Source organism: Myxocyprinus asiaticus, chromosome 4 (assembly GCF_019703515.2).
Source record: "Myxocyprinus asiaticus isolate MX2 ecotype Aquarium Trade chromosome 4, UBuf_Myxa_2, whole genome shotgun sequence".
Lineage (NCBI taxonomy): Eukaryota > Metazoa > Chordata > Actinopteri > Cypriniformes > Catostomidae > Myxocyprinus > Myxocyprinus asiaticus.
In genome coordinates, this window is record NC_059347.1 from 21,793,152 (window position 1) to 21,817,500 (window position 24,349).

General features: G+C 38.3%; 1 protein-coding gene across 1 annotated transcript in view; it reads right to left on the minus strand.

Annotated features, from left to right (window-relative positions):
- The window catches only part of LOC127439797 (SET-binding protein-like), a 140,426-nt gene that overhangs the window by 114,629 nt on the left and 1,448 nt on the right, over nucleotides 1-24,349 (minus strand). The gene's annotated exons all lie outside the window — the stretch shown is intronic.

A 24,349-nucleotide genomic window follows, 5' to 3' on the forward strand; every position in this document is an offset into this window, starting at 1 on the left:
TTCTTCTGCATGAAAGCTGCGCATGGGACGCTCTTGGACTTTCCAGCACGACAGTGACCCTAAGCACAAGGCCAAGTTGACCCTCCAGTGGTTACAGCAGAAAAAGATGAAGGTTCTGGAGTGGCCATCACAGTCTCCTGACCTTAATATCATCGAGCCACTCTGGGGAGATCTCAAACGTGCGGTTCATGCAAGACAACCAAAGACTTTGCATGACCTGGAGGCATTTTGCCAAGACGAATGGGCAGCTATACCACCTGCAAGAATTTGGGGCCTCATAGACAACTATTACAAAAGACTGCACGCTGTCATTGATGCTAAAGGGGGCATTAGTTATTAAGAACTAAGGGTATGCAGAACAGGGGTCATTTCATATTTTTCTCTGTTGCCATGTTTTGTTTTATGATTGTGCCATTCTGTTATAACCTACAGTTGAATATGAATCCCATAAGAAATAAATGTGTTTTGCCTGCTCACTCATGTTTTCTTTAAAAATGGTCCATATATTACCAATTCTCCAAGAATATGCAAACTTTTGAGCACAACTGTACTTACCCTTATGAGGTCTCAAACTTTTATGACTTTCTTTCCTCTGCTGAACACAAACAGAAATATTCTGATGAAGAGATGATGTGAAAATATCTGTTCAGTACAAGTAAATGGTGACCAGAACTGTGAAGCTCCAAAAAGCACATAAAAAGCATAAAAGCAATCCATAAGACTCCAGTGGTTAAATCCATGTCTTCTTAAGCAATCCAATCGGTTTTGGGTTAAAACAGACCAAAATGTAAATCTAGACATCAGCAGTCTCCATGGAGATCATGATTTCAAGCTCAGGCACACTTCCTATAGCGCCATCTAGCACTCTGCACATGCGTCAAGCACTAGGAAGTGTAATCGATCTTGAAATTATAATCGTGCCCAGAGACTGCAATGGCAAGATGCACAATGGGGAAAAAAAGTGATATTTTGATCTGTTTCTCACCCAAAACCGATTGGATCGCTTCAGAAGACATCGAATAATCCACTGGAGTCTTGTGAATTACCTTTATGTTGCATTTATGTGGTTTTTGGAGCTTGAAAGTTTGGTCCACATTCACATAAATTGTCTGGGTATGTTCACATCAGATCTCCATCAAAATATCTTCCACGGAAGAAGGAAAGTAATAAAAGTTTGAGACACTATAAGTTGAAGTAAATCATGAGAGAATAATACTTCTTGGGTGAACCTATTTGAGGCTTTGATTCTTCATTGATTTTTTTTTTGGTATTCTCACACATAGACTGATGACACTGATGTGAAGAGAGAATGCATGCCCATGTCTCTTTGCCTACCTGAATAAAGATCCTAACAGTCTTATTAGGGAGTATATGTGCCTGTACATTGGCTGTATTAAAAAAAAAAAAAAAAAAAAAAAAAAAGGATTTGGACTGAAAAATATTTGAGTTAAGGTAACTAGAACTAATTTGATGGAACCACTGTCCATAATATCAATGAGTAGTTTGAGTGAAATCTTCTTATGTTGGTGAAGTGAAATATATTTGGGGAGTTTCGAATAAACAGAAATATGTTCAGAAACCAAAATGAATTTAAGTTGCAGGGAAGTGATTAAATTGATTTGGTTGGACATTACTATTTCACATAGATTTTCCCTATTCAGTTGTGTTTTCACAACACAAGGAGTTTGCATAAATAAAAAAAAATACATTTAATGCTAATAAAATCTATTTTATCACTGTCCATGATTAACTTGAGTTCATTTAAAGTATCATTTTTTTGTTTGTGTGTGTGTGTGTGTGTGTGTGTGTGTGTGTGTGTGTGTGTGTGTGTGTGTGTGTATTTTGGAACTTAGATAAGTGGCACACATGTAATATTCTATTGTTAAGAGGTGAAATATGTGTTCTGGGCATCTTTTCAAAGCCTCTGGCTTAAGGACAGCTCAAACACTTTTCTGAACTGACACAATCTGTAGCTGGATGTTCAAGATTGTGTGCTAGGGTGAAAGATTCCTCGCTGTCCCAGTCCCTTTTAAGGCCATGAACAGAGAGCAGGCTTGAGGTAGACTCATGAATAGCCTTGCCAAAAAACTGTGTTCACACTTTGTTGAGGTCCTATGGAAAATGCATAAGAAAAGTTGTTGTAGCATCATAAAATTAAAAAAAAAAAACCCCGATACCATAGATTTTTCTGATAATATCAAATTAAGCAATATCGTGAATATCGTGGTAATTTTAATGTGCCTTTTATTTGGCCAATGTCAGAGCTTGAAGTTGGTGGGTACTCACTGGTACGCAGTACCTGCACTTCTATATTCAAGTCTACAGAGTAGCAGCAGTTTTCTTGCGTACCACCACTGTTCAGAGTCTCCCGGTACAATTTAATTTCTTTATTTAACGCAAGTCAGTGGGTGATTAGATGCGTTTCGCCAATCACTTTTATCTGTCCCTTCGACTAATTTTGAGAAAATCTTGTCACAGTCTAAACATCCGAGCACTCTCTGCGCAAAACTCAGAGGTGAGTTTAACAATACTCAGCAGCGTGTGCAATAGCTTCAGCAGTCAACAGAAGCAATCCGTGGTCCAGTTCCAGACAGAAGTCATGTTTACTGGGCATAGTTCAGTTACACTGCTCTCCAAAACATGAACCAGCAACTTTTGGGTGAGCACATTTTATCATGTCTTGTTCAATCAAATGTATTGATGCAAATTGCTTAGCTGTTAGGTGCAGTCAAACTTTAAAAAAGACAGAGGTATACAGATGTAGGTCAGCGTTCTCAATCAGTCTAAGTTCTCAAGACATTTATCTTTTTTCAGTTTTACATTTATTTTAAGTAAAAAGACACACATGCATGTGTCTTCACACGTGTCTTCACACATGCACACGTGTCTTCACACATGCACACGTGTCTTCACACATGCATGCAATTCCAAACATCTGCAACCGCTACAAGTTATTATACAAATCTAAAAAAGCAACACAGTATAACAGAAATGTAGATGACAGTGTTTCACCAGATTTGGAATGAGGAACATTAAACTGTGAAATACAAACTGCACTTTCAGCAGAAATAAAAGCTCCAGGTGAAATAAATATGACAAATATACTACTATAGAATAAAACAAATTTTAACTCTTCAAATAATAGTATAATTATTCAGTATTATATTATTGTAATAATACATCTGACTGAGTCCCACAATAATAATTCAGTATTGTATAATATTCAACTGGGATTTTTGGAAATGAGTGAAGTTGTAGCTTTTGCACAACATGTTCATTCCTAAAATGTGTTTTAGTATAAATATATGTACAGTATGTAAATGATGAATTTTATTAGACTACTATGTATCTATTTATATGAGTGTATATAAGTGACAATTGTTTAATATTTTGTATTTATTAAGAGTGGAAGCAATAAGGGCTAATAGATTTTCCTATGGGGTTTTATAATTGGAGTTTTGGATTTATGAGTAAAATAAGGTCTGTGGTTAACAACCCTACTTGACGATACATGGATGTTTTGGTCTACAACATAAATTACAAACAGTTATGTCTCAAACATTCATTTTGAAGCCATATTGAATTAGATACTTAAAACACACACACACACACACACACACACACACACACACACACACACACACACACAAAGTGGCTTCATCTTTTAATTCACGTCATGAATGACAGTGTTAAAAGTGGTCTTAAGTGAGAGTGTAAAAAGATGTTGATCCAGGGTTGGTGTTAAAAGCCCTACACCTATTTTCTTCAGCCACAAAAAACATCCATCTTATTCTATATTCAGTGAGTAATGCTGTCCATTGCATGGTTGTGAAATTTGCTGTATTCAGTTTGTGTCTTATTACACTATTTATAGGGGCATCATTATTGGGATGAAAGGAAACTATTGACAGTTACAGCCCTCATGATATATTCACAACCTCTTTGACCAGAACATCTTTGCACAACTTTGTTGGCAGAATACCGAGTTTGATATAGTCTGATGGCAGTCACAGAGTCCTGAGGAAGATTTATATGGATTCTAGGGATGCACAGATCAATCATCCACCTATTTAAATAGACCGATCTTCTTCTAAAATCTGTGATCGGCAATTTAGGGCCGATTTGTTTTGTTTTTTCAATTGCATCATGCACAAAATCACACATACAGTGCTACTCGCTCAGCCCTAGAAGCATAACATGCTCTTATGGTGTTTACTGGTTGCAAGTATGTCACAATGATCTTTGATAGTGACAACAGAACTAATCATTACTGTTTTCAATTCAAATAAATGTTAGAAAAAAAGAAATCGGTAATCGGATATTGGTAATGACCTATCACAGAGTAAAAATACTGGCGATTGGTATCGACCTCAAATTTCCTGATCAGTGCACCACTAATGAAATCCCACATTTCAGCTATAGCCCTTGCTCAGGGTAGATGCCATATTTAATTGGAAGTAGGGCTGTCAATCGATTAAAATTTGTAATCGAATGAATCGCATAAATATTTGCTGAGAAAGCCCCTCAAATAACAATAATTCAATTTATAATTATGAAATAATTATGAATAGTTATCTTTAAATATTTACAATATAATATTATAAAAAAAAAATATTCAGATAATTAAAATGCATTACATTATTGTGGCAGAGGTGTTAAGCATTGATAAGACAATACTAAATCATTGGCATACAGTTCACAGCAATCCATTTTGCAAGTGAATAGGCTCATTCGATATGAGCAAAATCTGCGCAGCACCAAACACCAGTGATCACCGTGAGGTGCATGCTGGTTAGAAATGGGTCAGTCCATATCAAGTGGTCCAATACAGGTTGTTTTACCATTTTAAATTTTCGTCTTTTTTTTCTTTTTTCGAGTGATTACCTCTATGTATTGGTATTGCAAATCCACCAGTTTATTTTTATATTTTATGACGGCCATCTTTGTGTTGCTGTTTACGGGAACTTCAATATCTCGGCTGAGGATGGTCCTAGCTCCTTAGAACAAAAACTGACCTCTGGAGCACATTACAAGGTACATGTACATATATAAACATTTTGCACATTCTTGTTCCTTAGACTTAGAACTTAAGTCCTAATGTAATGCTCAAGATTGCTAAATGTTCCACATTTAGGGTCAATTTATAATGGGAAGGGTTCGAGTCTCGGTCTTAATTTTTTTTAGGGGGTACCTAGGTAAGTCAAGTCATTTTTATTTGTATAGCGCTTTTCACAACACACATAGTTTCAAAGCAGCTTTACAGAAATTATGCTTTAACAGAAAATGAAACTGTCATCATTGTGTAGTTTTGGTTAAATATGTTTTATAAGATTGTGAATTGTGTATAAAAATAATTAAAGAGTTATTACGCGTGCCCCAAAACTCTTAGTCACGGAGGCAGAGGCAAAACTCAAGCTGAAAATATTCAATGCTCATTCGCCAGCATAATTTACAGGGGAAACTGAGCTTACTTAAATGGGTTAGACACTAAACCGGTCCCACCATTTAATGGGGGAACAACGTGTAGTACCCGGATAGCGCAAAACATCCTCGCAGAACAAAAGCATCGCCTTGACCAACTAGTTCCCCAGCGCAAGCCGTGGGGGGGGGGGGGGAGCAAGGGAAATTCCAAGCAGAACCAATATTAGCTCCAAGTATTCCTTTACACGATGCGCTTGGCTGGACTGCAAAACCATTGTGTGTAGATCCAACAGCTGACTGAAAAGGGCGACATCCATGCCGCCACCAAAATACTGAGCAGAAATAGCAGTGCACATCACTTGTCTCGCCAGAACGCCTGCGTGGTCCACGAACAGGTGAAAGATAAAGAAAATGAGTTAAAATACCTCGCATCTCCTGATAGAATCCCAAAAAAGTAATGGCACTGAACGGGGAGGGGAGGGGAGAGAGAGAAAGGTAGAGGCCGCTACACCATTGCCTTATTCATGTGCATTCTCCCAGAATGACACAAAAAAAGACAATAAGGACAAAGGGGCAAATTTATTCTTTACCTTCCGACGACAAATTCTCTATAAAGTGTTTTTTAATAGCGATGGCTCAAGACACACATGGTAACACTTTCGCATACTTTGATCATCAGAAAGTGGCCGCCGAGCTAGGCCTCAGAACATGTCCAACGAGACTCCCGCTTTCGCTCAAGGGGACAAAGAAACCTTGCTTCGACGTGAGTTGTTGGTACAAACACGGGCTTAGACAAAATCGTGCACTGAAGAACAGAAAATCTGATGCAATAGCGTGAAGCGAGTGCCTTTATGGAGCTTGTGACGTAGCTTCCTGGTGGTGTCGCTAAGTGCCATCAGCCGATAAATTGTTGTGATTGTATAAGGGCTTCAGAACATGTGAAACTCAAGGCGTATCCCCATAGCGATTGCGCAGCTCGTGTCCCTCGAGAGGGAGCCAGGCTCACTGTAGGGGCCAGTTCCCCTCTGGCTAGACAGCCTGAATATAATGCCAGTATTAGTTACTTGTGTGCAGTGCAAGTCATGGTTTAAAATGTGTAAACTAAGTACAGTTGAAGTCAGAAGTTTACATACACCTTAGCCAAATACATTTAAACTCAGTTTTTCACAATTCCTGACATTTAATCGAAGAAAATATTCCCTGACTTGGGTCAGTTAGGGTCACTACTTTAAGAATGTGAAATGTCAGAATAATAGTAGACAGAATGATTTATTTCAGCTTTTATTTCTTTCATCACATTCCCAGTGGGTCAGAAGTTTACATACACTTTGTTAGTATTTGGTAGCATTGCCTTTAAATTGTTTAACTTGGGTCAAACATTTTGGGTAGCCTTCCACAAGCTTCTCACAATAAGTTGCTGGAATTTTGGCCCATTCCTCCAGACAGAACTGGTGTAACTGAGTCAGGTTTGTAGGCCTCCTTGCTCGCACACGCTTTTTCAGTTCTGCCCAAAAATGTTCTATCAGATTGAGGTCAGGGCTTTGTGATGGACCACTCCAGTACCTTGACTTTGTTGTCCTTAAGCCATTTTGCCACAGCTTTAGAGGTATGCCACCTTAACTTCCTGGCTGATGTCTTGAGATGTTGCTTCAATATAGCCACATAATTTTCCTTCCTCATGATGCCATCTATTTTGTGAAGTGCACCAGTCCCTCCTGCAGCAAAGCACCCCCACAACATGATGCTGCCACCTCCATGCTTCACAGTTGGAATGGTGTTCTTCAGCTTGCAAGCCTCACCCTTTCTCCTCCAAACATAACGATGATCATTATGGCCAAACAGTTAAATATTTGTTTCATCAGACTAGAGGACATTTCTCCACAAAGTAAGATCTTTGTCCCCATGTGCACTTGCAAACTGTAGTCTGGCTTTTTTATGGTGGTTTTGGAGCAATGGCTTCGTCCTTGCTGAGCACCCTTTCAGGTTATGTCGATATAGGACTCGTTTTCCTGTGGATATAGATACCTGTCTACCTGTTTCCTCCAGCATCTTCACAAGGTCCTTTGCTGCTGTTCTGGGATTGATTTGCAGTTTTTGCAACAAACTACGTTCATCTCTATGAGACAGAATGCATCTCCTTCCTGAGCGGTATGATGGCTGCATGGTCCCATGGTGTTTATACTTGCGTACTATTGTTTGTACAGATGAACGTGGTACCTTCAGGTATTTGGAAATGATTCCCAAGGATGAACCAGACTTGTGGAGGTCCAAAAATGTTTTTCCTGAGGTCTTTGTTGATTTCTTTTGATTATCCCATGATGCCAAGCAAAGAGGCACTGAGTTTGAAGGTAGGCCTTAAAATATATCCACATGTACACCTCCAATTGACTTAAATTAGTCAATTAGCCTATCAGAAGCTAATTGGCTAATTGCCTAAAGGCTTGAGATCCTTTTCTGGAATTTTCCAAGCTGTTTAAAGGCACAGTTAACTTAGTGTATGTAAACTTCTGACCCACTGGAATTGTGATATAGTCATTTAATAGTGAAACAATCTGTCTGTAAACAATTGGAAAAATTACTCATGTCATGCACAATGTAGATGTCCTAAACGACTTTCCAAAACTATAATTTGCAAATATGAAATCTGTGGAGTGGTTAAAAAATTAGGTTTAATGACTTCAACCTAAGTGTGTGCAAACTTCTGACTTCAACTAGGGCCAGTGTTTTAACAAAGATTTTGTATGAACTGGAAGATTAATGAATAAAAGGTCTTTGAAGTTCATCCTGGATTAACTGCAGAAGTTCACATAGATGCACTGTCCTTTGTTAGCTGGCTGATGAAGGCTTTTTTTGGCAATTCATTGATAGTCTATGTATTCCATTTCAAGAGTGTAGTCCATCAATAAACAAAGGTGATGCAGGCAGAGATGAATGAGGTGCATCGCAGTTCAACCAGCAGGTAATTTCGGTGAGGTTCGGTGAGGTCCATCTTAAGTCCAAGTATAGTATAGTGTGCATGCAGAACATTTCAGGTTTGAGACTTCCCTTTTTTTTATGGGGGCGAGAAAGTGCAATTTTTAAAATTGATGTAGGGGATACTCCAAGAACAGCACAAGCTGAGTCAACCTTCTGAAGAGAATCTTCGGGAAATACATAGTACTCGCTCTGCTCCATACATGTTTTTTTTTCAAACACAAAAATTATTTATTTTGTAGCAGGTGGGACACAGTGACCTACCAGGGACAAGTTTTAGAGGATATTTTGTTTCCTTTTATATGTGCTCTAATAAAATTTCTCATAGTCCTTTTGTAATAAGTTTTTTGTGATATTCCAAGGGATTACAACAACTGTTACCAAATAGGTGATGATATTTCAATAGAAATTTGTGTTCATGGTACTTACAAACTGATGCAACATCACATCCTACCCTTGAACACAGTAACTCCTTTTCTTCGAGCTGTAGTCACTTACTGCTTTTATAACAGAAGAAACATCACCATAGCTCTGTTTATGACACTTGTTCATTTGTAAAAAAAAAAACCAACTGAACACTGTAATTCCATATTTGGATAAAATCTATTCATGTATACCAAATGTACACCTATACCAACTAGGGGTGTAACGATGCATCGATTCAATAACCAACGATCCAATGTTATTGATACAATGCGTAAATATCGATATAGACTTTTTTTTAAGATGTACCTTTATTTTAATACTCTCATGTCAGCCACGTCCGTACGCATTTCTGCGACTTGAACCCTTCCCATTATAAACTTACCCTAAAAGTGGAACATTTAGCAATCTTGAGCATTACATTAGGACTTAAGTTCTAAGTCTAAGGAACAAGAATGTGCAAAATATGTTCATGTACCTTGTAATGTGCTCTAGAGATCAGTTTTTGCTCCAAGGAGCTAGGACCATCCTGAGCCGAGATATTGAGGTTTCCGTAAAACAAAATTTGTCGTTTGCCATGACACAAAGATGGCCGTCGTGGTTAAAACAAGTAAAACAAAAATAAAAAAACTGGTGGTTTTGCAATGCCAATACATACAGGTAATCACTAAAAAAAAATTGGGAAAATTAAAAATGGTCAAGCAACCAACTTTACAATTATTTAACCACTTGAGATGGACATGCTGACGTATACCAAAAAACACTTGTGACGGTGAAGCAGCCGTGCCAGGCAGTGCAGTCGGGTGAAGTTGCTCTCCCCTGACTACGCTGACTAAAGGCATGAAGGGAAACGACTTGCTGAAGAAACAGCTTAATGCTCACTGGCTTAAACACCCAGGATGTTATGTTCTCTTCTAAAATGTTAGATCTCTAATATCATGTTTTATGTGTATAATTTTTATGTGAATATTCCCAACACACTGAAAGTGTGATCCCTGTATGGAATATGTGTGTTTTTATCTTATTTCTGAAATATCTAAGATATGTGTCTAAGATATCTAAGATAGGTGTAACAGGTACATTGAGTGTCTTTTTCATCGTATTTATTTTCATTTTAAAGCAACAGAATTGTAATTATATCCACTTTATCAGCAACAGCCCATGAACGTGAATCCCGCGATATCTGCCTTTGATCTCAAAGGTGTCTGATCCACTATGACAAGTGAGTAAAGTCTGACTTTATAGCACTTTTTTCACTCCTCCCCTGACTGCAGCTGCCTACTCTCGTCTACTTTCAAGGTGAGGCATTTGACGTCTCGAACAAGCCTAATTTACGAATCTGTCAGATATTTATAATGAGGGCTTGTCTAAGGACCCGTCAATGTACACCTGCGTCAGACTAGTCTTTTTGGAGCGTCTCACTTTGGCTGTGACACGTCATAAACATACCAATTTTAAGTCGCTGTGTCAAGTTAAACGTAGTTGAAAACTTACAAGCATACATCTTGAGATCACTTAGTTCAGATTTGCTCTCCATCAAGCTGTGTTTTGAATGCAAGAACATATCCTTGTGTTGCGCTGTCTGCTGAAGGATTGTTTTGTCCTCTGTATAAGCTGCGTGTTGCCTATACAGCTGAAGTTTCCCTTACTGCCCCCTGGAGAAAACAGGTGGTACTTCAAGCTTGAATTTATCAGGAATCCCCTTATTACAGTCCGGGAACATGATTAATTACCTGGGCCTGAATTCAGTGTGGGATTGCGGGTATAGTGCACAATTTTAATAATTCCAGCAAGTTCCATGTTCATAGCGCAGGAAATTCCCGAACACTTTTATTCACTTTACATTGCAGCTGCGAATTATTAAACCATTAGATACAGATTAAAAAAAATCAATTCAATAAACTTGTATTTGTATCAAACTGTAACTCCAGAAGATGCACGAGTAAATCAGCTCTATCTCTCCCTCATGCAGTTGTCAGCAGCGCGTTGAACACCTGTTGAATTTAGTGTAAGTGCTCGCTGTGAGGGAGCGCTTTGTCGGATAGTTACTGAACTTAAGATGTTACATATGCATAAACTTTTCTAAGCCTGTTAATTCAACATGCAAATGCCGTTAAACTGTGTCTCCATTAACAAGCATTGCGATAAAACTATCGCTCATGTTAATAATTAACATAGCTGTTAACAACGCATGCGGGACGTTGGAGCGATCTATAGTTTTGATGCCTCTCATATCTTGACGCTCCATCATTAGTCATAATGCAGCATGTTTTATTTTTATTTTTTATAATTAATTTTTTATTAAATAACTACATTAAATAGAGCAAAACATATATACATGGAATCAACATTTAAACCCCACAACCACCCCCTCCATCTCCTAATCCCCAACCCCGCCCTGACCCGCAACAAACATCCCTGTGGTCACATGAGTATATACACATGATTATAGACACACAAAAATACAATTAAAATAAATAAATAAATAAAATAAAAAATAATAATAATCACACGTCCAGCAACGTCAGATATCCACCCCATTTCTCCATAAAAAAATTCAATTTCCATAGACTTCTAAAAGACCCTTCTTCAAAGGCCGCCACCCTCCCCATCTCCGAGCACCACTCCTGAAATGAAGGTGCTCCAGCCGACCTCCAACCCCTTAAAAGAGTCTGTCTGGCAATCATGATGCTGGTTAGGACCCAACTCTTTCTGTATCTATTCTCAACATTGATGACTGCCCCATCACCCAAAATACAGAGTCTGGGGCAAAATGAAACCCGGGTGCCCAATACATCACACACAAGACTCTGAACCTTCAACCAAAACTCCTGGATCTTAACACACCCCCAAAAGACATGGGTTATGTCTCCATCCTCTGATTGGCATAGCCAGCAGGTGGGTGTGTCTTTAAGACCAAGCCTATACAATCTAGAGAGGGTCCAATAGAATCGATGTAAAATGTTGAATTGCATAAGGTGAACCCTTGCATCTCTAGATGCAGACTTTGTTTTTTTTAGAATCCTAGCCCACACTCCCTCCTCCAATACCAAGGTTAAATCTTTCTCCCATAGTCTCTTGAGAGAAGTTGAAGCTCTGTCCCCCAGACTCTGAATTAGCAGGGAGAAATATACTGATGCCTCTAGACCTTTTCCAAAAGCAGTAATCACCACACCTAGAGTATCTGCCGCTTTAGCGGGGTATATGCTGCTCCCAAAAATAGTACAGAGCAGGTGGCGCAGCTGTAAATATCTAAAGAACTGATATCTGGGAATCCCAAAATGTTGTACCAGATTTTCAAAGGATCTCAACACTCCGCTCTCATATAGGTCACCGAGTGTATTTACCTCACTCACAATCCACTCTGACCAGCAGAAAGGGGACTTATTAATACATAATTTGGGGTTAAGCCATAAGCTCAAGGCAACATTTAAATAAATGTCTGAATTAAACACTCTGGACACTTTTGTCCATACAACGTGAAAATGCGAGATAACGGGGTGTAACTTCACTTTTCCGGTTAATTTGATAGAAAGGCTTTACAATGGCAAGAACATCCTGTTCAATATAAAACCAGGGAGGGGCTCTCTCAGGTGAAAGCGACCAATGAGCCAAATGTCTGAGACAGAACGCATAATAATAAAACAAAATCTTGGGTAGGCCTAGCCCACCTTTATCAATCAGCCTATGCAGCTTACTGAAATGTAATCTGGGACGTTTATCATTCCAAATGAAGGACTTCGCTATGCTATCAAATTGCTTGAAATAAGAGAGGGGGACATCTATACATTTTGACATATTAGAAAAAATAGATTGTGTCAAAAACAAAGTTATAAAGACCACATTCCAACATTAGAGCAACAAACAAACCCCGAACATCCCCCTGAACAAAAAAAAAAAAACAGAAAAAAAAAAAAAATGTACGCAATAACCCCGTGCACGACAGCGCCAACTGGCGTCCATCCCTCTAAACTCAAACAGTCCATGTACGCCTATGAGAGCCCCCGTGACAACTTTGCCATCGGATTGCTGAAGTCCGGTGCTTCTTTACAAACTGTGTGAGACAGAATTACACAACAGAAAATAATCTGTAAAACAAACTCCAGCCAATAGGCAGGATAAACACAAAGAGCATGTAGATTCATCCACAACTGTTCCGAAGGTGTGTTCCTCCAAAAAACAAACTCCCGCCGCTAGACGGAACCAGCACAAAAAGAAACAAAAAAGACGCTCAGTTTCCTCGGACAGTCAAGTGAATGTTCACTGAGTCAGGTCCACCAGGCTGCATAGACAGTATCACACAATAACTTACTCATTCCATTGACTTTATGAAGTACATTACTTACTGTGGGCATGTAAATATTTTGCGGCCATCCTTAGTATCTATTCTCAATTTGGCTGGGAACATCAGTGCAAAAGCGACCTTCCATTGATGCAAGAGTTTCTTGCATTCCTTGAATCGATCACGTTTCTCTCGTCAAATTCGCAAAGTCTGGGAACAAGAAAATGCTGTGGTTCTTCCAAGAAAGCCTTCCTTTACTCCTCGCCTCACGCAACACAAGATCTTTATCGGATGATCTCAGAAATTTGCCCAGAATTGATCGGGGCCTGTCTCCCTACGCAGATCTCTGAGCCGGAAATTTGTTAGCTTGCTCGATTTCCAGCTTATGGCCTGTTATGTCGAGCAGACTCGGGAAGAGATCATCTAGGAAGTCCACCATATCTCGACCTTCTTCGTTCTCAGGAATTCCAACAATTCGGACGTTGTTTCGCTGGCTACAATTCTTTAAGTCTTCCAACTTTTCCCAAACGCGTTGCAAGGCGTCTTGGTCGCTATCGGGTTAGCAGCTTATTCCCTCTCCGATGACTCCAGATAATTTATCCGTTTCTCAACAGCCGCTATTCCTGTAACCATCTCAGTGAATTTCGTTTCCATGGCAGTGATCGATCGACGTATTACAGCAAGATCCTCCAAGTCCGCTATGACCTTCGCCAGCATTGCCGACATGCTCGACAGCTGACACTGAATCTCTCCCACCGCACCGTCCAAACTGAGTCCCTGGTCTGAGGCCCTGTCTGGGGTATCAGCTTGAGCACGTAAGTGTCTTTTAATGTCTCCAAAGCCAGAGGATTTCGAATTCTTTGACACATTGTCTTCATAGAACAGTTATGAATCAGGGTGTATAGAATCTCACCGGTTTATGACATAAAAAGTATTAAAAACTAGCAAAGTGCGCAGAGCTCGCCATTCACACGTCCAACCCTCACATGGCGCCACGTGACTCTCCAGTAAACAGCATTTATAAGATTTGAAATAATCAGATTATTCTCTGCTTTTGCTGTCAAAACATAAACAGTCATGCGCACAACACGTGCGCACATTAGATAAACCCGCCGCATCAATTCCATAATGCAGCACATTTGACAAGAAAGGCAGAAATACCAAAAATGCTTTGTGTACCAGCTGCAATGTGAAGAGAGACACTTAAACACCTGTTACATCTCTCATTTCCATCTCTCCATCTAGGGTCGGAAATTAATGGGGGCTCTCAGCAAAAATGCACCCGCAAAGAGTTGCTATTCTTTTTGTTTTAGTAATAACATCCAATAGCCTATAGGCCCACTTCCAAATACATACATCGCGATTTTCATTGGAATTTTCACTGAACATAATCTGTTTCATGTCATTCTTTGTGCAGATGTTGCCGAGTCAGTGGCGGATGATCACGCCATAAATGCGCACAGACTGGCACTCCGCTTCTCACGCTCCGCAGCAGTTTGGTGTAGTGCTCACGTGCTAAATTACGTGACTGTTCGGTCCTTTTGTTCAAAATATACTATCCTACCAAGTAACACTGTCACTCCCTGTGCTATAGCCTACTTACCTGCCCATCAGTTAATCTCACTTATACATCTCTCTATTTGAAAAGCCTCCTCACAAGGTAGAAACCAAAAGTGCAGGATGGATGGATGTTTTTTTTTATTTATTAATTTAATCAGGTCTGAGAGACCACAAAATATAATGTAACCAAATGCTACAATGTAGTTAATAATATTATTAACAAAAATAATATATAGATAAATAGCTTGATGTGAAATAAAACATTATTAATGATACAATAATAATTTTACAATAACCACATTTAGTGTATGACTATCTCTGACTAATTTTCATTGTGAAATGTTTATTTTTGCATTGTTTTATTCAACTGGCATGGAGTTGGTAAGTTTTTTATGCTCCTCATTCAAAACTCTGAGAAATGCTGTCATCTCTATGTCGGTGCATTCGTATTGTAAGCTATGTTAATTTAATAGCCAAAACATTTGGAAATATGTGAATGAGAAAAAAAAGTGCACATAATGCACATTATGCAATGTACAGATCATACAATTTTGTGATTATTGAAACATGCCATTTTCCAAATTGAATTGATTGTTTAAATTTTAACATAAGGATGGCAGACTCATTTTATAAGGTGAGAATAAAATAAAAACAATTGCCCTTATAAAAGGTAAAAAATGCCCTGGAAATCAAATATTGCCCCTGAATGAAAAAGTTGATTTCTAACCCTGGTACCATCTGACCTATACAGGAATTGAGAAAAGTAGCCCCCTGTGAGATTTATGTGAATTTCAGACATTTTATGGCACTTTTCCACTGCACATTACGGTCCGACTCGACTCTGCTCGCTTTACTTTTCTGAGCTTGCTTTTCCACTGCAGTTTAGTGCAGCTTCAACATGGGTGGGATTATAGGCTGATCGTCATAGTTACACCGCATCTACTGCCGTGACATCATCATAAACGAGAAACAAACACATCTGAAACTGAAACAGAAAGTTTGTACAATTTGCTTGTATTGCACGAATTACTGCAACACAAAACAAACTAGCAACAACAACTCAAGAACATTACTGACCATAAACAATAGCATGACTGCTAGCTGGAAAAGTGCCATTAGTGTGACAAGTTCTGGGACGATTCCTCGACGTAATCGATTACAGAAATACGTCGATTTGCATAACATGCGTCGGCGCGTCGCAATGGAGTAATTAAAATGGCAGCGCCTGGTTTAAGCATGGATTCCCCCGAAGAACAAGCTGCAGCTAAATAAAACTCGCCCACGGTCATCTAAAGCATGGGACTATTTTAGCCAGAGACCCAACAATGTGGTGCTGTGTAAGCTGTGCAAATTGGAAATGGCTTATCACAGCAGTACAACCGCCATGAACAAACACTTGAAGCGAAAGCATCCCGGGGCGCTTTGTCAAGACGGCAGCAAGGCAGCACCGTAAGTCCTGTTTAGTTTTTGTCCCCACCCAAGCATGACATATTAGTATTACAGCATGTGTTTCTGTAAGTAGTAGTCACTTTAAATTGATTTTCTAAATGTTTCCTCATCACCCCATGTTAAAAGTAATTTCTGCACCGCTGCTAACGTAGGGTGACCATACGTCCTTTTTTTCCCGGACATGTCCTCTTTTCGGACCTTAAAAGTGTGTCCAGCCGGGATTTCTAAATTTGCGAAAATGTCCGAGATTCGGCTTTAGTTGCATTATGATGTGCATCTGGTCTAATACTTAATTGTGTGTGTGCGCGCATATTTGCATTGCTTTAACCCCTCTTTGTAAGTCCCGCCTTCTCGCACACCAATTGGTAAATTATAAGAGGCTTGCAGCAACTATTGTCCAAATTCCTGCCTGTCAGTCTCTCCTATATATATATATATATGTTATGCTAATAGAGTGTCTTTTTCACTGTATTAAAGTTTGCATTCATAGTAACACTTTTTTTTTGTTGCAGAATAATGCCCTGCAGTGCACACTTTGTTTCTTGTACATCTGTTTGTGTATAAGAGAAGATGATTTAATAAAATACTGAAATATTAATGACAAGTTTTTTATATTTATTTTGGGTTAATTCATTGTTATATTAATCAAGTAATATTTATAAAACTCTTTAGAATAATCAGCAAATTAGTCATTATATTAATCGACTAATCGGAAAAATAAGCGTTAGATTAATCGATAAAAAAATAATCGTTAGGTGCAGTCCTACTCTCAGTCTTATTTTCATCCATGTTGGATTAAATAAGGTGTATACAGTGACTACCATCAAAAGGCCCCACATGTGAGGCACTGTCAACACATGCCTAGCAGTCCTACACACAAAAGGAAACTTCAAAATCCTAGCCATATTTGTTCCAAGGCAGACATCAATTGTCATGACGGCTCAATTACACACCCTATGTGCCGTAGCTTTGGGCAGCTATACAAAGTATATTCTAAATCAGTGGTGAGACATAAATAAACAGACACTGGTTGTGAGGCTGATTGAAACAGAATTAAACCAAATAATGTGTGTGCTGTCTAACAATCATGCTTTCTTTTCCATTGACCTGACAAAATCACAGCAGCGCCAAGGCATGCACAGTGGATGGGCAGGCTGACCATAACTTTGATTTTAGTAAGGAAAGTAGTAAGAAAATCTTGTTTCTTGAATAGCAGAGCTGCCGTAACAGGCATCACTAATGAGACAAGGTGCTAAAGAGAATGAAAGGCATGTTTGCCTTGTTGCATTGGCTTCTTTAGGATCCTTTATAATCCATTAACTGAATTAATGAATAAGCATGCACTGCTTCACACAATCAGTTTCTGTGTGAGGATGTGCACTTGACTTAAGCGAGTACCTGCTGAAAATGTATAGATGCCAATGTTACTGTTTGTTCCTGGCAGGCAGCAGATGCCCTAACCCTGCCCCCACCCTAATCCAATAATGAAGTAGCCTGCCAGGAACCACTCGGAACACCTTTCTCCTATCACGTGAAGTCTCAGGAAGTAAAAAAAAAACAAAAGAGATAATGCATTAATTTTTTGATGCGTTCAAATAATATTGAAATGAATGTGTTAAATTTCCCAGCCCTATTTAAAATCAGGGACTAAAAACAAAATAGTTTTTCATTTCGGTTCATTCTGAGCAAAAACTGTATTTTTCCGTTCCGGTTAATAATTTCCGCAGCTTCCTTTCCAAAAGGTAACCAGTTAAAACAAAATAAAAGAATGGTTCATAGGGGCCTGGGTAGTTCAGCGAGTATTGAGTTGCGAGTTCAAATCCAGGGTGTGCTGAGTGACTCCAGCCAGGTCTCCTAAGCAACCAAATTGGCCTAGTTGCCAGGGGGGGTAGAGTCATCCTGGTCTGCAAAAACAAGCCCAAAATAAGCCACTTGCCTCACCAAAATAAGCTAAAATAAGCAATTAATTTTTTTTTTTCCCTGTGTGGTGGAATTATCTGCATAGAAATCATAACAAGCAGTTAATTAACAGTTATGTGTAATTTTATTTACAGATTTGATTCTGAGTCAAAAACCCGGCAGCATCAAATCTGTATAAATGCATCACATCTAACAATAATTCAGTAAAGACTTGGAAACAACTGATGTCCTTTTTACCCCTAATAATGTTTTCATTGTACCTGGATTAGCTGTGCATGTACAGTGTATGTAGTATTTATACATAGTTGTTAAAAAGGTCTTCATTCAGAGAATGCTTCATCCACAACAGGTAATTAGGCAAAGAAATGTGTGATGCAGCAGTTTCCTTCAGGATCAAACCAATTGTTTCATGAAAAAATTATCTGAACAAAATTAACCGGTTATAACCAGTTACCAGCGTTTAGAAATAATGTTTTTACTCTGAAACAATTGAAAATCACTTTGTTCAAGTTTTCGGTTACGTTCTGTTAAAAAGGTTGTTCGTGTTCTGTTTCTGTTCTTGTTCCTTGAACCGTATTTAGTCCCTGGTTAAAATACATTAACTTATCCCAGATTAATATGCAGAAAGAAAGCTATAAATAAGCCATTCATAGGTCGATTTCCTAGAAAAAAAAAAAAGGAAAAAAAAAACACTGAACACTGTGTGGCACTATCAAAACTGTATATCTGAGCATCCCGACCAGCCCGAAACAGCAACACTGGCTCAACCAATAGCATGAGTTTGTGACGGGACTATCTGCGCATATAATACGCATTTAGGCTTTGAAAAAAATTCCAACAACTAAGTATACACAATTAATCAAATAAAATGTAATCCAGTGGTGCTGAACAAACTGGTCAAAGAGAAGACACAACACTGATTTGTTTGTAGTCCATAGCTCCAACACAGAATAACTATGTTTTTTATTGTGAGCGGAGTGTGGAATTCCTCAAAATTGTAGTATTGCCTGCTTAGCAGTTACCTTGCAAACTGCTGTTACATTGTGATTATTTAGCCTTTTGTGCTTTTAGTCTTGATATCCAGGCAGCAACTAAATGAAATGTCAAATGTTCATTGTTTCGCCGGTTTAAATAGCAATCGCAAAATGTGGGAAAACATGACTTTTGGACCAAATCGTGCAGCCCAAAATACAAGCATTCAGTTACTTGCTACTTATTCAAAGCATTGCATACTATATGAAAAAATATGTTCTTAATGGTTTCAGTAGCTGTGATAAGGTTTATTTGATCTAATTTATGAATCAACCTAAGATCAAAGGTAGATTAGAGCTGGCAGTACAGTTCACTCTGAATTTGACCACTGATTAGTGGCAAGTTATCAGTCATCAAAATCAATGGTGCTGGCTCTCCAGAGTAACACAAACACTGTATGTGATCCTTTTCAGCAAACTTTGTGCAGTCAATCTCACTTGAATTTGCAGAAGACTAACTGTGCTTCTCTTGTTTTCTTCTATGACAAAAGCAAATGATAACTGCCAAAATGTAAATTCTAAACTGAGGAGAGATAGGAATTTCAACCACAGAGAAAACAAAATGGCTGTAGTCAAAAAATTAAATGCCCCTCCACCTCCCCCCGTATAGCATGCTGCCAAAAGGTGTTCTTGTTCTGATATTTGGTTTGGATCGGCTGCCAAAAAGTAGATATGTCCTTGGATATCTCCCTCTTTCCTTTGTCTCCTGTCATGACTTGGCTGTCCTCCAGTGCAACTAGCCATAGCCAGAAACAGAGGGATATCTATTCACACACATAAACATCACTTTGGATTTATCCTTTGCTCAAATACTGTTCTTTTGTGTAATCCTATACTCTATATATGGATATAATTGGTTTTAAGGAATCTTTTTGTGGGCAAACGCTCTATAACTAGTAGATATGTTTATGTTTTGAATTGATAAATGAGATTGGTCTCCTCATCTGACCTGGGTTTTTCCAGTGGCTTTCTACGAAATGATGAAGTTACTAACAGTTCTTCCATTTTAAAACACCAATAAAGTCATAGCCAGAACCACAGCTCTCAAATCAAGACAGTTTCAACTACTTATGCATAAAATACACCAACAAAATGTTACATAACTACTTACTCATGCAAACTTTCTCACTACCCTTATTATCCCAGCACTTATTAACCAACTATCTAGTCTTCATTTCCGACCACACGACATAAAATGTTCAACCATGACATAAGGCCCCAATGAGGGTATACGTTTAACCAGGGTCATTCACCAAACCCTGATGCAACTAAAGGGGACGTTTTTATGCACTTGTGTGATTTCCATCTAATTAAATGCCAAACTTGCATCTGAAAGAATTCCTACCCCTCACAAAGTGAAGTTCATAGGAATGTGCACAGATAGTCAGTCACTCGGTTAACTATTCAGTTATTCATTCTTTCACCTAGCAAAGCATGCTTGCAGCAACTAGAGGCTTTTATAAAACATTTGCATGTTTCAAGTGAAAGATACTGAGACAACCACCTAGAATAGCATCACTTTGCCATAACTCCTCCCCTTTCTTGAATTAGGAAAGGATTTCAGCCAATCAAATGTAGTGCAGGACTCTAATCTTACAGGCTATGTAAACTGATTTCCCTCTTAAACAATATGATTTATCTGATCTTAGTAAATGTCAACAAAGGTGAATGTGACATTGTATCCGACATACACAAGATGAAAAGACTAACGACACACCTGATAGGAAACCAAGCACTTAGGTCAACAACAGTTTCATCATTAACTACATTTCCATTCAGGGGGTTTTTTTGCGACAAAAGGTGTAGCGCATCAAAAAGTTTACCGATATAGCTGATGGAAACTGATCTTATCGCTAAAATTTCACAAGTGTCGACATAATATTTTTCCGTTTAACTCTAGCGCACAAACCCGATACTTCACATGTCGTGAAAAACTGGTTTGGAAACACTTTTTGTCGAGAAAATTGGCATTAATGCAAAAATAGTGTCACATGACAGAATTTATCCAAATCGTTAGCCTGTGTTGATCATAACGACAAGGTATACATTCTTGAAAGCCAATTTATTGTACATGAAGCATTACTTGCACTGTTATGGATTGGTCTTAACGGCATACCTGCACAGATATGATGCTGCAAACACATCTGCATCATGACACTTCCAGGAGTGCCAACACAAATATCTCGTATCATGCACATCGACAAGCGCACGGAGAACAAATGAATGGCCAGTCTTTGCGATTAATTTAATCGTGGTGGCCATCCGTTTATTTATTACATTTGCTTTTCCACACCATTCAAAATAATAGACAGCAGTCATGGAGTTAGCCCACAATACAAAAAATATATTTTCTGTGCACAAATATGTTTTAAATTAAAAATACACAATACTAGGAGAAAAGTTTTAGTGTGCTTTATTGGAACACTAGCATAGCCCAATTCTATAAAATTACTGTTTAGCTTACTTTTGAAAAAATGCTGGCAAAATTGCCTGTATTAAATTAAATAAATTACTAATCAAGCATTAAAATAAAAAAACATTAATTACCAAACAAAAAAATAATATTGTTAGGCCTATACCTTTTCTTTACACAAACTTAAATTAGCATTACCCTGTTCTGTAGACAAAAAAGTCGGCTGAATGACATTCTCAGAATGTTCTACACTTTTTTCCAGACTATAAACTATTAGTCCAATGCTGAGTTCACTTTCAGAAAACTAGCTTTTGAACATTTTAAAACTTTTAAATATTTTAAATCTAACCCTCTTTAGGGCCTGGGTAGCTCAGCGAGTACTGAAGCTGACTACCACCCCTGGAGTCACGAATTCGAATCTAGGGTGTGCTGAGTGACTCCAGCCAGGTCTCCTAAGCAACCAAATTGGCCCGGTTGCTAGGGACGGTAGAGTCACATGGGGTAACCTCCTCGTGGTCGCGATTAGGGGTTCTCACTCTCAATGGGGCGAGAGGTAAATTGTGCGTGGATCGAGGAGAATAGCATAAGTCTCCTATGCTGTGATTCTCCGTGGTGTCATGCACAGCAAGCAACATGATAAGATGCACGGATTGACTGTCTCAGAAGTGGAGGCAACTGAGACTTGTCCTCCGCCACCCACATTGAGGTGAGTAACCGCGCCACCACGAGGACCTACTAAGTAGTGGGAATTGGGCATTCCAAATTGGGAGAAAAAGTTAACCTCGGATCGCATTTGCTGAGCTTCTTCAGAAAATGCAAATTGCATTATGATGCTAAAATTAATTTTATATGACAATCAAGTTCAGTTGGTCGTTAAAAATTGTTGGACAAATATGCGGGACATAATGCAGTTGTGATGGCAATGCTTTAGATTAGATGATTGTTCAAAATAGCCTATTGAATATCAGGAATAGGGCTGAAAAAATTAGTCGAAGTTAGACAATGTTGACAATAAAAAATTGTCGACAAAAATGTTCATTGTCGAATAGTCGTTTGATCTCATTTAACATAACATGAGATCACATTAAACTCCGTTGATGATGAGCGACAGCAGCACTGCAGCTGCTCCTCTATGAGGAGATGAAGAATTACACAGCTCCCTGTCCAGATGCACTCTAAAATTTCACAGCTTCAGGTGATGTAGATCGCAATGTATGAGGGAATTATAATGCAAAAATACAAAATAAGTAAATACAGAAGCACTCTCGTTGTGGAGTAAGCGGAGTCGGAGCTCTTATAAAGGAAACTCCCTGGTGTTACATCTTAAATGCAGTTATATTTAATGCATTATAGCTTTAATAAAGTTCAAATAATACAGAAGCAGATCATGTAAATAACTACAAACTCCGAAACTGGCATTTCTCTGTGTGGTCAGCACCTCTTCTATGAGTTGCACGAATGTCCCGATCTAAGGGGGAGAGATTGAAAGTGCACCCGGCTGTTGCACACACTGTCGTGGGGATGCTCATCCCTCGAGTGCGCATGCTTAATGCAGCTAGATTATAACATGATGGCTTGTGACTTATTGAATCATAATATGTGTGTCACTGTGCATTTCTTATCATGAAGAAAACTGGCAATACGCAGCTTTATTAATAAGAGATAGTTTGTTGTTTGAGAGTTAAAGATGGATTGAAGTGAACAGAAAGGTGAGAGAGGGAAGTCTTCACCCCATTATACACTGCAACAAAATACTTTTTTGATTTGTTTTTGTTTTGGCTTGTTTTCCAATATAAATATCTAAAACTCCTTTAAAACAACATACATTTACTTTGAGTATACTGCAGAAGAAAAAATTGTTATCTGAAAATGTTGAATATAATATTAAAAATACAATGAAATATCTAAAAATCCTTTAAAAAAGATGCATTCACCTGAGAAGCAGCATATAAGATATTTAAACTTGCTTTTAGAGAATAGATCTTGAATATAAGTTTATTTTGTCTTTACTCCTCTCGCAGAAGTATAACCAAGTGAAAATACACACTGATATATGAAATAGACTTATATTTAAGATATATTCTCTGTCTAAATATCTTATTTGTTGCTTCTCAAGTAAATGTAACTTGTTTTAATGATTTTTAGACAATTTTAAATGGGAAACAAGACAAAAACATTTGATAACAATAGGATTTTTTTGTAGTGAATTTCTTTACTGAATGAAACATAATAAAAAGTATTTTTTCCCTTTAATTCAGTGAATGTCATTTAGAGGTATTTTTAAAAGACGATTTTGTCCTCTTTAATGTTAGTAAGCACGTTTAATACAACATTTTAAGTCGGGGCACAAGCTGAATAGTCGGTTAAGAACTAATGATTAATCGTTGCAATAATCGCACGAATAGTCGAATAATTGTTCTAATAATCGTTAGATTAATCGATTATCAAAATAATCATTATTTACAGCCCTAATCAGGAATGTATCATATATGTAAACACTGATATTACACCACATCAGTTTTTCTTTAACAGCTGAGCACACAGCATATACACATCGATGGATGGTCCTTATACTAAGACCGAAAGTTTCCCCACTACTTGGTGCAGGATGCCAGCTTGAACAGGGCCATGACGATTCGCTTTTGGGTCGAAACTGGTGACAACCTGTGATAGGCGCAACATCAAGACCAATATTAGTCCTATCAGAAGGGCAACTGCTCCCTTTTGATACCAATTCCTCCTCTTCTGATTGAATTTATTTGTGAAATTAAAATGACAGTTAGCTGGCTAATTTCAATGAATTGTCTCAATACTCTCCCTATTTTAAAAAGACGTCAGGGAGAAAAATTAGGGACATCTGGGAGGCGAAAGGTACAC